This window comes from Tamandua tetradactyla, chromosome 1 (genome assembly GCF_023851605.1).
Source record: "Tamandua tetradactyla isolate mTamTet1 chromosome 1, mTamTet1.pri, whole genome shotgun sequence".
NCBI classification, from domain to species: Eukaryota; Metazoa; Chordata; class Mammalia; order Pilosa; family Myrmecophagidae; genus Tamandua; species Tamandua tetradactyla.
In genome coordinates this window covers 17,336,919-17,349,633 of record NC_135327.1, presented here as the reverse complement: position 1 = coordinate 17,349,633, position 12,715 = coordinate 17,336,919, and the positions used below count along the sequence as shown (strand labels likewise).

The following is a 12,715-nucleotide window of genomic DNA, read 5'->3' as shown; positions in this document are numbered from 1 at the left end:
ATTACAAAATGGACAAAAGATGTGAACAGACACTTCTCAGAAGAGGAAATACAAATGGCCAAAAGGCACATGAAAAGATGCTCAACTTCCCTGGCTATTAGGGAAATGCAAATCAAAACCACAATGAGATATCATCTCACACCCACCAGAATGGCCATTATCAATAAAACAGAAAACGACAAGTGCTGGAAAGAATGTGGAGAAAGAGGCACACTTAACCACTGTTGATGGAAATGTAAAATGGTACAACCACTGTGGAAGCCAGTTTGGTGATTCCTCAGGAAGCTAAGTATAGAATTGCCATATGATCTGGCAATACCATTGCTAGGTATCTACTCAGAGGACATGAGGGCAAGGACACAAACAGACATTTGCACACCAATGTTTATAGCAGTATTATTTACAATTGCCAAGAAATGGAAAAGCCAAAATGTCCACAACAGACGAGTTGCTAAACAAGCTGTGATATACACACATATGGAATATTATGCAGCTATAAGACCGAATAAAGTTATGAAGCATGTAACAACATGGATGGACCTTGAGGACATTATGCTGAGTGACATTGGCCAGAAACAAAAGGACAAATACTGTATGGTCTCACTGATATAAATTAACATTAGTGAATGAACTTGGAGAATTTCAGTTAAGAACAGAGACCACCAGGAGATAGAAAGAGGGTGGTTTTTGTGTAATTGGAGCTGAAGGGATACAGATTGTGCAACAGGACTGATTGTAAAAATTCAGAACTGGATATCACAATACTACCTAATTGTAGCAGCACAATAGTGTAAGTACACTGAATGAAATTGAATGTGAGAAGGATAGAGGGAGGAGGACTGGGGCCACATATGAAACCAGAAGGAAAGATAGACAATAAAAACTGAGATGGTATAATCTAGGAATGCCTAGAGCGTACAATGATAGTGACTAAATGTACAAATTTTAAAATGTTTTTGCATGAAGAAGGGTTTGTTCATATGAAACTTATCCCTGCTAAGGATAGGCTAAGCCTGCTTAAAAATTAGGCCTAAGAGTCATTCACAGAGAACCTCTTTTGTTGCTCAGATGTGGCCTCTCTCTCTCTCAGCCAACATGACAAGCAAACTCACTGCCCTCCCCTCTCTACATGGGACGTGACTCCCAGGGGTGTGGACCTTCCTGGCAATGTGGGACAGAAATCCTAGAATGAGCTGGAACCCAGCATCAAGGAACTGAGAAAACTTTCTTGACCAAAAGGAGGAAGAGAGAAATGAGACAAAACAAAATGTCCATGGCTGAGACATTTAAAACAGAGTTGAGAGGTTATCCTGGAAGTTATTCTTACACATTATATAGATATCACCTTTTTAGTTAAGGTATAGTGGAGAGGCTGGAGGGAAGTGCCTGAAAATGTAGAGCTGTGTTCTAGTAGCCATGTTTCTTGGAGATGATTGTATAATGATATAACTTTTGCAAAATGACTGTGTGATTGTGAAAACCTTGTGTCTGATGCTCCTTTTATCTACAGTATGGACAGATGAGTAAAACATATGAATTAAAAATAAATAAATATTGGGGCACAAATGTTAAAATAAATTTAGTAGATTGAAAAGCTAGTGATCAAGGAAAGGGAGCGGTGAGAAACATAGAAAAGAATAGGGGAAAGAAAGGCTAAAACATATTGGGTAGATGGAAACACCAGCAGTCAATGAGAGGAAAGGGTAAGGGGTATGATATGTATGAATTTTTTTCTTTTTCTTTTTATTTCTTTTTCTGGATAGATGCAACTGTTCTAAGAAATGATCATGGTGATGAATATACAACTATGTGATTAGCTGGTGAGTTATTGATTCTATACCAAGAATGGAATGATCATATGGTAAGAATGTTTGTGTTTGTATGTTGTTATCTTTAGAAAAAATTTAAAAAATAAATAAAGTATCAGTGGCAGAAAGAGTTCAAATAGAGTCAAGAGTCTGCTCTGGAGTTTTCTCTTATGCAAGCTTCAGGTAAACCTTGCTACCTACCATAATCTGCCAACCCCCAACCAGGACCATTCCAGCCAATCCTAAAGAACACCTAGAGTAATAAATAAGATTCCACAAGGGCTCTGTGCACTAGAGTAACTTTCGAGAAACCTACAACCTCCAGATGGGTCCTTGGTCTAGATAAGTCCCGAAACTTAGCCCAGCCTCTCCAGAACATCAGATAGTTCCATCTCCCTACCTCATATTAATGACTGATCCTTCCAATATCAAAAATTTAGAATTTCTGTAGCCCAAACAACCCCAATGAGAGGTATGGAAAGATCAAAGGTGATGGTGGAATTATACATAGAAGATAAGACTTAACAAATGAATATGAATGCTGAATCATTAAATTAATATCTTTTTTTAGTCTCCAGATTTTAGAGCAGCTAGAAGTAAAAACCTAAAATTGTGGAATTGTAACCCCTGTGAAAGTTTGAAATATGTTCTACAACTAATTGTGGTGCTGTGCTTTGAAATTCATAGCTTTTTTGTATATATGTTATTGTTCACAGAAAAAGAAGGGAAAAAAGTCGATTGTGACCATAAAAAAATATTTTAGCCTTCTAGCCTCCTATACTCTGGAGCAGCTAGAAGGAAAAATATGAGAGGATGGTATGGTAGCCCATGACAAACTCTAGGATCTGTCCTGTAACCACTTGTTGAAGGGTGCTTTGAAAACTATTATTTTTTTATTTCTTTTCTTTGTATATATGTTATACTATACAATAAAAAAAAAGTTTAAGAATGAAAAAGCTAATGGAAGGTTTACTTGCTTATGCTTACACGTGAATATTTTTTCACAAGCTGTTTGACCCTGGGCAAGTCAGTGAGTGCCCCTCCATGGGTTGGAGTTTATAATTTCTAAGATACTTTAGAACTCTGAAAACTAGGATTCTAAGCTACTCTGTCCAGATGGCTGGCATTTGGGTAACTCTAAGAGTACTAGATGTCCCAATCCTCTCCTGGAAAATGACCTCAGAATGTTTGGCTTCCATCTGTTCCCAGTTGGCCAGACTATTGGAGGCCCAGTTGAGGTTTATATGAGAAATAACAAATCTGGAATACATCTAAATAAATGACTCACCAGTGTATCCTGAAAGCCTCCTTCTGGTGATCTGGTTTACTGTATCCCTCCACATTTTAACTCAGTCTTGATTTTTTGCCTCCTGCCATGTGATCTCAGGTTTCTGCAGAGGGCCAGGCCACTCCATGTACACACCATTGGTCTTCCAGTTCAGGTAACTTTTGCTGAAGCCTATTTTATACAGAGCATTGTGCTAACTGCTTGTGGGAATAAAAATGGGGACTTACAGTCTAGTGGGAGAGGCATGCATTCAACAATTCATTTTACCACAGACAGAATGGGAAAAAAGTACAAATTATAAGCCCTGTAATGAGGAAAAGGGATTAGGGAAATATACACAGAGGCAATAGATTTCACCTGGCCATGGAAAAGCCAGATTCTCAGTAGGTCACAAAGAAAATGTATTTCTTCCTCCTTGACTAGGATTCTTGAGGAAGAAGTTACATTTTATTCATCTCTGTGTTACATCCAGCATAGCTGCCTAGCACAATAAGGAACATGCCAGTATATATTTGTTGAATGAATGGATAATGAATGGATTCCAGATTCTAGATTAATATAACAGCACAAAGGGTAATAGTTCATCTGGGGAATGATAAATTATCTGATGGGGCTGTTTTGAATGGAGGTTATGTAAGACAATGTTGTAGGAGACAACTTGAGATATATTGGTACCAGAGTAAGACTAAGAAATTATACTCAATGCTACTGGCAATGGCTAACCATTTCCTCCTATAAGGCAATAATACCCTGTTCATCTTCATTTCCTTAGTACCTAGAACAGTGCCAATATGTGGAAGGCACTCAACAAATGGCTGGACAAATGAATGAATTGAGGGTTTTTTAAGGAAGGAATTTATTTCATCCAGCCTTCATCTTAATTTAATAACAATAACCCCTCACCTTTATAAACAATTTTATAGTCATAGAAACCATTTTAGGTCTATTATTTCATTTTAAAATGTGTTGATCTGTCCAAAAGTTTATGAGAAAAAAAAAAGATATACATTATTAATCTCCTTTCCCTGAAGTTATTACTTTCATTCCCAATGGGAAATTGGGGGAAAAAAAGTCAGTTGTGATGATAAAAAAAAATTTAAGCCCTCTAGCCTTCCGTACCCTGGAGCAGCTTGAAGGCAAAATATGAGAGGATCATATGATAGCCCATGACAAACTCTGGGATCTGTCCTATAGCAACTTGTTGAAGAGTGCTTTGAAAACTATTGCTTTATATATATGTTATACTATATAACAAAAATTTAAAATAAAAAAATCTATTGGCAAAGTCCCTTGAGGTGCAAAAGACAAAATATGATACTATTAAACTTTACCACCAGAGAAACCCCTGATATGCTCTCAAATATTAGGACACCAAGTCAATAGTCTAATCCTTTGATCATGAGGCTTGCTCTTATGAAATTTATTTCTGCAGTGGAAAAGTTAAGCCTATCTATAGTTATGCCTAAGAGTTACTTCCAGAAAACCTCTTTTGTTGCTCCGATGTGGCCTCTCCCTCTCTAAGCCCAACCCTTCGAGGAAAATCATTACCCTCCCTGACCCCCATGTGGAACATAACATCCAGGGGTGAAAGTTTCCCTAGCAACATGGAACATGACTCCCAGGGATGAGCCTGGCCCTGGCACCATGGGATCAATATTACCTACTTGACCAAAAGGTGGAAAAGAAATGTAACAAAATAAGGTATCAATGGCTAAGAAAGTTCAAATAGAATTGAGAGGCTATTCTTATACTAGCTTTAGCTAGATATTGCTAATTACTATGGTTTTCCAAACCCCAACCAAAACCACTCCTATTAACCCTAAAGAACACCCAGGGCTTTGTCTGAGATTCTATGAAAGTTTCACACTCTAAGATTACTTTCCAGAAAACTACAACCTTCAGACGGGTTCCTAGGCCAGTTAAGTCATGAAATCTAAGGTGCCAGCCCCTCCAAGAACATCAATTATTTCCATCCTTCTATCCCATATTATTGCCCTCTTTCCAATGTGAAAAGTTAAAATGGGCATAGCCCACATACCCCTAAAGATTGGTAAAAGAATCAAAGGAGAAGAGGAGTTATAACAGAGAAGATAGGATTCAACAAATGAGTATGACTGCTGAATCATTATATTAGTATTCTTTCTGTTTCCAGTGTCTTGGAGCAACTAGAAGAAAACACCTAAAATTGTGGACTGAACCCATACCAAACTCTGAAATTTGTTATATAACTCTTGTTACGATGTACTTTGAAATATGTTACTTATTTGTATATACGTTATATTTTGCAATAAAAAACTGTTAAAACATATTTGGAAGTTTTCAGTCATTATTTATTTTAATATTCTTTCTGCCCCTTTCTCTCTTTCTCCTCCTTTTTGGACTATCACATTCATGTATTGTTACATTTAATGGTGTCCCACAGTTTCCTCAGGCTCTGTTTACTATTCTTCATTTCTACCTCTATCTGCTACTCAGTTTCGACAATTTCAATTTTCTTATCTTCAAGTTCACTGATTCTTTCTTCTGCCAGCTCCAATCTGCTGTTGAATTCCTCTAGGAAATTTTTAATTTCTGTTAATATGGTCTTCAACAGTGTTTGTTTCCTTTTCATAATTTCATCTCCATATTAGTATTTTCTTTGTGTTCATCTATCATTCTCCTGATTCCTTTTAGTTCTTCATACATACTTTCCTTTAGCTCTTTGAGCATATTAGGACCATTTTTAAAAAGTCTTTGTCAGGTATGTCCTTGGTCTGGTCCTCCTCATTGATGGCCTCTCACAATTTAATCTCCCTTCTCCTTGGCCTGAGTCATCAGTATTTATTTATTTGCATGTTTTGTAATCTTTTTTTTGAAACCTGGACATTTTGATATTTTCATACATCACTGGAATTTAGATTCTGTGGGATCTGTTCCTTAAGCTTGTATCCAGCTAGTCATATGACAGAGATTTCCTTGAATGTCAGGAGCTGATAAATAAATGAAGGAGGGAAGGAAGGAAAGAAGAGAAAAGAATACACTTTTCCCAGTATTTGCAGATGGACCTATGTGAGGGCTTCCTTTCAGGGATGATCCATACAATGAGTTTAGAGAATTGCTCAAGGTCATAGTTAGGGACTATTTTGGTTCACTGAAGCTGTCAGAATATAACAGAAATGGTTTGGATTTTACAATAGGGATTTATTAGTTTACAAATTTACAGTTTTAAGCTCATGAAAATGTCCAAATTAAGACACCAAGAGGAAGATACCTTCTCTGAGGAAAGACTGCTGGCATCCGGGGTTCCACTGTCACATGGGAAGGCACATGGCAATGTATGCTGGTCCTTCTCTCCTGAGTTCTGGTTTTAATAGCTCTCTCAGCTCTTTCCAGGGCTTTTTCTCTCAGCTCTCTCCCAGTGTTTCTCTCTGAGCTCTCTGGGTGTTTCTCTCTCTGAACTCTCTGGACTTTTTCCTGCCTTTTATCCTCTCATAAGGAACCCCAGTAAAGGATTAGGATCCACCTTGAATTGGGTGGGTCCCATCTCAATAGAAACAATCTAATCAAAAGCTCCCACTCACAATAAATCTATCCCCACAGGAATGGATTAAAAGAACATGGCCTTTTCTGGGGTACATAACAGCTTCCAACCAGCACAGGGGCCTCCCTGATCCTTTCTGCACATTTATCTTGTCTTGGACATATGCCTGTCATCCTAAGTATTCCCCCATTTCCAAGAATATGAATGTCTCCTCTTCCCTAGGAAAGAGTTTCTTCACAGTCCTGGGCGGGCACAGAACTGTATATCCAACAGCCAACAATCCCTTGCCCAGGCAGCCACAACTTGACTGCTCTCCCTCAGTGTCCTGCAGGGGAGCTCTGTAAGCTGCCTTCCACATGTAGGGCAAGTTCTGGGATGGCAAGCCTGTGATGAGTGTTCTGATTCCATCCCTCAGACCACCACCAGAGAGACTGAACTAGACATACATGCTCCCAGTATGGGCACAAGTGTTATTCTGCCCGTTCTGGAACCAGTACCAGGGACTCACACTGGGAGTGAGGGCTGGCTCAGCACTGACCCAGTGAGGGAATGGGGGAAGAACCAGCCAGGGCACCATACGATCCTACCATTTTTAGATGTTCTTTATTTTGCTTTGTTTTGGGGCTTGCAATCCTTTAATTGTTTTCTAGAACTTTAAGAAAAATGTTTCTCTAGTTCTAGCTAATTGTTCAAAGCACCTGTGGAGGAACAGAACCCTGAAACTTCTTACGCTGTATCCTCTGGGTTGGAGCAGGCTGCTGTATTTTGTTTTAATTTCCTTAAGCATACCTTGTGGTGTCTCATTTCATCCAGCTACACAAAAGAGAATTGTTTCCATTTGTTAAAGCTGCTAGAATACAATATATATAGCCTTTTTCAAAGGGGATTTATTAGGTTACAAATTTACAGTTCTAAGGCCATGAAAATGTCCAAATTAAAGCATCAAGAGGAATTTACCTTGACTCTGAAGAAAGGCTACTGGCATCTGGGTTTCCTCTGTCACAGGGGAAGGCACATGACCAATGTCTGCTGGTCCTTTGCTTCTGGGTTCCATTACTTTCAGCTTCTGGTTCTGGTGGCCTTCTCTTTGAGCACCTATGATCTCCAGGGCCTTTCTTCTCTGTCTCACTGGGTGTTTCTTTCTCTCTCAGCTTCTGTGGGTCCTTGCTTGATCCTCTGGGACACTCTGTGTCCTGTAGGTCAACTCTTAGCATCTCTAGGACATTTCTCTCTCTCTAAATGTCTCTGGGTGTTTCTATCTTTTTATCCTCTCACAAGGGACTCCAGGGAAAAGGATTAAGACCTTGGGTGGATCACATCTCCATGCAAACAACCTAATCAAAAGATCCTGCCCACAACAGGTCTACACCCACAAGAATGGGTTAGAGGCGCTCCATATGGCCATGGCGGTGGAAGGTGCAACTCAAGACTGGTGACGTGAAGGGGGATGCCTGATGGCTCATCTTTACGAAAGAGTTTGAAACTGCTGAGACACTGCTCAATTCAGAAGTTCATATGCTCCTAGAGCATGGAAAACAGCAGAATGAGAGCTCAGAGAGTGAACAGAAACGCTCAGAAGTCTTCTTGAAAACCTTAAATTACACAGCTGTTTCAGCAGCTTCAAAAACAGTGAGACCATTGCCAGTGTCTGTAGCTTATTGTTCCAGAAAAAGCTTCATAAGTTTGAGTTGGCCTCTTTGGCCAACCTTTGTCCACAGACTGCTGAGGAGTTCAAGGCCCTGATCCCCTGGACAGGCGGTTTGAAGATGAAGAGCTGCAACAGATTCTTGATGATATCCAGACGAAGTGTAGCTTTCAGTATTTATCTCCAAACCTTACTGCTACTGGGGCAGACATCCCCATTCTATTCCAGAAAACACATGGGCTTCCTATGGCTAGAACAACACAGTTTGGTGTTGGTTCTGTTGTCATCAAGATTGGACTGTTGAACCCAGGTGACTATGTAGTCTTGGAGGACCTTGCAGTGGCTGCCTGTGGGTCCCTGAGCATGCTAAATCTTCTCCAGCCTCTGAGAAGGCTGAGGTGGGATGTTTTGAGAATAAGCTACACTACTGACTACTTCATACCATGGTATTTGGCCCCTGAGTTATTTTTGGGCTTCATGTTTTAGTTTCAGTATGTTTATAATTTTGAAACCAGGCTAGAACATGTAAAACAGGCTTGGGGAAAAGAACATTCTTTCCTAGATACAAAAGGAAAAATTAAACCAGACTAGTATGTGGTTTGGAATTCTTAAAGAAAGGGTAACAGTGACTGAGAGTGCTTCAACGCCATCAGGCCTCACCCAGGGGACAGGGAAGAAGCTTACCATGGGAAGCAGCTCCACTTGAATACAATGGTGTGGCATGTAGGGGGGCCATAGCCTCAAGGTTAGGCTGGTACTTTGCCTTTCTCTTGAACTATCTGGCAAATTGTGAATTTAGAATAAGTGGTCCTGAAGCACTGATTTTGTTACCCCAAATTAAGATTTTTTTCTTCAGAGGCCAGGCCTTGTCTGACCACTTTGCATTCTCATTTTCTTAGAGGGCATCCAATAAGTACAAATGCTGGGACTGCTGGTTAGCAACAGGTGTTCTTTGCTGGCGGGGGGAAGAGGAGAGTGTGCTGGTTTGAAAGGATGTATGTACCCTAGAAAAGCCATGTTTTAATTAAAATCCCATTTCATAAAGGTAGAGTAATCCCTATTCAATACTGTATGTTTAAAACTATAATCAGATCGTCTCCCTGGAGATGTGATTTAATCAAGAGTGGTTGTTAGAAAGAAAGATAGACGATGAAAATTGAGATGGTATAATCTAGGAATGCCTAGAGTGTATAATAATAGTGACTAAATGTACAAATTTTTAAAATGTTTTTGCACGAGGAAGAACAAAGGAATGTCATTACTGCAGGGTGCTGAAAATAGATGGTAATTAATACTTTAAAATTTCAACTTATGTGTGAGACTAAAGCAAAAAATGTTTATTTGGTACAAAATTTATATTTTGACTAGTGCATTTCCTAATATAACTTATGTAGATAGCTTGATTGAACACTATAAGTACTTGGAACCTTGGGTAGGGCATGAGATTTTGTTGATTTGTCCATGTGACGCCCGATGAATCCCAGAGTGATTTGATCAGTGAGTGGAAAAGTATTTGCAAAGTCCCCTTCAGGGAATGGTGAGAATGGGGAGAAATTCAACTTCCTCAAGTTGCATTCTTGCTATTCTCACAAGCAGTGTGGACAACCAAAGCTATAGGCTGAGCCCCCAGTCTTGGGTTTGTTCATATGAAACTTAACCCCACAAAGGATAGGTCAAGCCTACTTAAAATTAGGCCTAAGAGTCACCCCCAAGAGAGCTTCTTTTGTTGCTCAGATGTGGCCTCTGTCTCCAGCCAATACAACAAGCAAACTCACCACCCTCCCTCTGTCTACGTGGGACATGATTCCCAGGGGTGCGGACCTTCCTGGCAACGTGGGACAGAAATTCTAGAATGAGCTGAGACTCAGCATCAAGGGACTGAGAAAAACCCTAAAATGCGCTGAGACTCAGATCAAGGGATTGAGAAAACCTTCTCAACCAAAAGGGGGAAGAGTGAAATGAGACAAAGTGTCAATGGCTGAGAGATTCCAAACAGAGTCGAGAGGTTATCCTGGAGGTTATTCTTATGCATTAAGTAGATATCACCTTGTTATTCAAGATGTAATGGAGAGGCTGGAGGGAACTGTCTGAAAATGTAGAGCTGTGTTCCAGTAGCCATGTTTCTTGATGATGATTAAATAATGATATAGCTTTCACAATGTGACTGTGTGATTGTGAAAACCTTGTGTCTTTCCATACTCTAGGAGCATGCTCCTTTTATCTACCTTGTCAACAGACGAATAGAACATATGGAATAAAAATAAATAATGGGGGGAAAAATGTTAAAATAAATTCAGTTTGAAATGCTGGTGATCAATGAAAGGGAGGGGTAAGGGGTATGGTATGCACAAATTTATTTTCTGTTTTCGTTTTATTTCTTTTTCTGAATAGATGCAAATGTTCCAAGAAATGATTATGATGATGAATATGCAACTATGTGATGATATTGTGAATTACTGATTATATATGTAGAACGGAATGATCAAAATGGGAATGTTTGCATTTGTGTTTTTGGTATTTAAAAAAATAAAATTAAAAAATTAAAAAAAAAAGAGTGGCTGTTAAACTGGATTAGGTGAGGACATGTCTCCACCCATTTGGGTGGGTCTTGATTAGTTTCTGGAGCCCTATTAAAGGGGAATATTTTGGAGAATGAGAGAGATTCAGAAAGAGCAGAGAATGCAGCAGCACCAAGAATCAGAGAGTCCATGGGCCAGCGACCTTTGGAGATGAAGAAGGAAAACCCCTCCCGGGGAGCTTCATGAAACTGGAAGCCAGGAGAGAAAGCTAGCAGATGACGCTGTGTTTGCCATGTGGCCTTCCAGCTGAGAGAGAAGCCCTGACTGTGTTCACCATGTGCCTTCTCACTTGAGAGAGAAACTCTGAACTTTATCAGCCTTCTTGAACCAAGGTATCTTTCCCTGGATGGATGCCTTTGATTGGACATTTCTATAGATTTGTTTTAACTGGAACATTTTCTCAGCCTTAGAATTGAAAACTAGCAACTTATTAAATTCCCCTTTTTAAAAGCCATTCTGTTTCTGGTATATCGCATTCTGACACCTAGCAAACTAGAACAGAATCTGTTCGTTCCTGAACCACTCTAGGTGAAGCCACTTGCTCCGAGGTTGGGTGAGAGGAAACCCTGGGAGCTATGTACTTTCTAGCTTTGGTTCTTCTGATGGGAAGTTGCCTGTTTTCTTCAGAATTTGGGTTTTTTTCCTTTGGAGCAATTGCCAGCTGGATGTAAATTCATGATCCAAGGAGAAGGCTGGGGAAAGAACACAGCTGGCTTTAAAAGTCTTGAGAGTTTTTTGTCAACTTCTGGCTAAGGCAAAAATAAAATACTCTTATTTTCAGAAGTGTTTGCTCTTTTGGAAATAACATGGTTCCTGAGTGTGCAGGTTTGAAAGGATGTATGTACCCCCCTAGAAGAGCCATGTTTTAATCAAAATCCCATTTCATAAAAACAGAATAATCCTTATTCAATACTGAATGTTTGAAACTGCAATCAGATCATCTCCCTGGAGATGTGATTTTATTAAGAGTGGTTCTTAAGCTGAATTAGGTGATGACATGTCTCCACCCATTTGGGTGAGTCTTGATAAGTTTCTGGAGTCCTATAAAAGAGGAAACATTTTGGAGAATGTTCTAGTTTGCTAGCTGCTGGAATGCAATACACCAGAAATGGAACGGCTTTTAACAAGGGGAATTTAATAAGTTGCTAGTTCACAGTTCTAAGGCCGAGAAAATGTCCCAATAAAAACAAGTCTATAGAAATGACCAATCAAAGGCATCCAGGGAAAGATACCTTGGTCAAGAAGGCCGATGAAGTTCAGGGATTCTCTCTCAAGTGAGAAGGCACATGGCGAACACTGTCAGGACTTCTCTCTCGGCTGGAAGAGCACATGTCGAACATGGCATCATCTGCTAGCGTCTTCTCCTGGCTTCCTGTTTCATGAAGTTCCCCGGGAGGCATTTTCTTTCTTCATCTCCAAAGGTTGCTGGCTCGTGGACTCTCTGCATCTCATGGCTACGTCGTTCTGCTCTCTCTGAATTTCTCATTTTCCAAAATATTTCCTCTTTTATAGGACTCCAATAAAGCAATCAAGACCCACCCAAATGGGTGGAGACATGTCGTCCCTTAATCCAGTTTAACAACCACTCTTGACTAAATCACATCAACCAGGGAGATGATCTCATTACAGTTTCAAATATACAGTATTGAATAGGGATTATTCTACCTTTATGAAGTGGAATTTATATTAAAACATGGCTTTTCTTAGGGGGCGTACTTCCTTTCAAACCAGCACAGAGAATGAAGGAGAATCAGAGAGAGCAGAGCAGAACGACATAGGCACGAGAAGCAGAGTCCACCAGTCAGCAACCTTTGGAGATGAAGAAGGAAAATGCCTCCCGGGGAGCTCCATGAAACAGGAAGCCAGGAGAAGAAG

At 39.8% G+C, this 12,715-nt stretch overlaps 1 pseudogene; it reads left to right on the top strand.

Moving 5' to 3' along the window:
- The first annotated feature begins 7,908 nt into the window (after positions 1–7,908).
- Positions 7,909–8,747, top strand: LOC143680141 (DNA-directed RNA polymerase II subunit RPB4 pseudogene; annotated as a pseudogene).
- Positions 8,748–12,715: the final 3,968 nt, after the last annotated feature.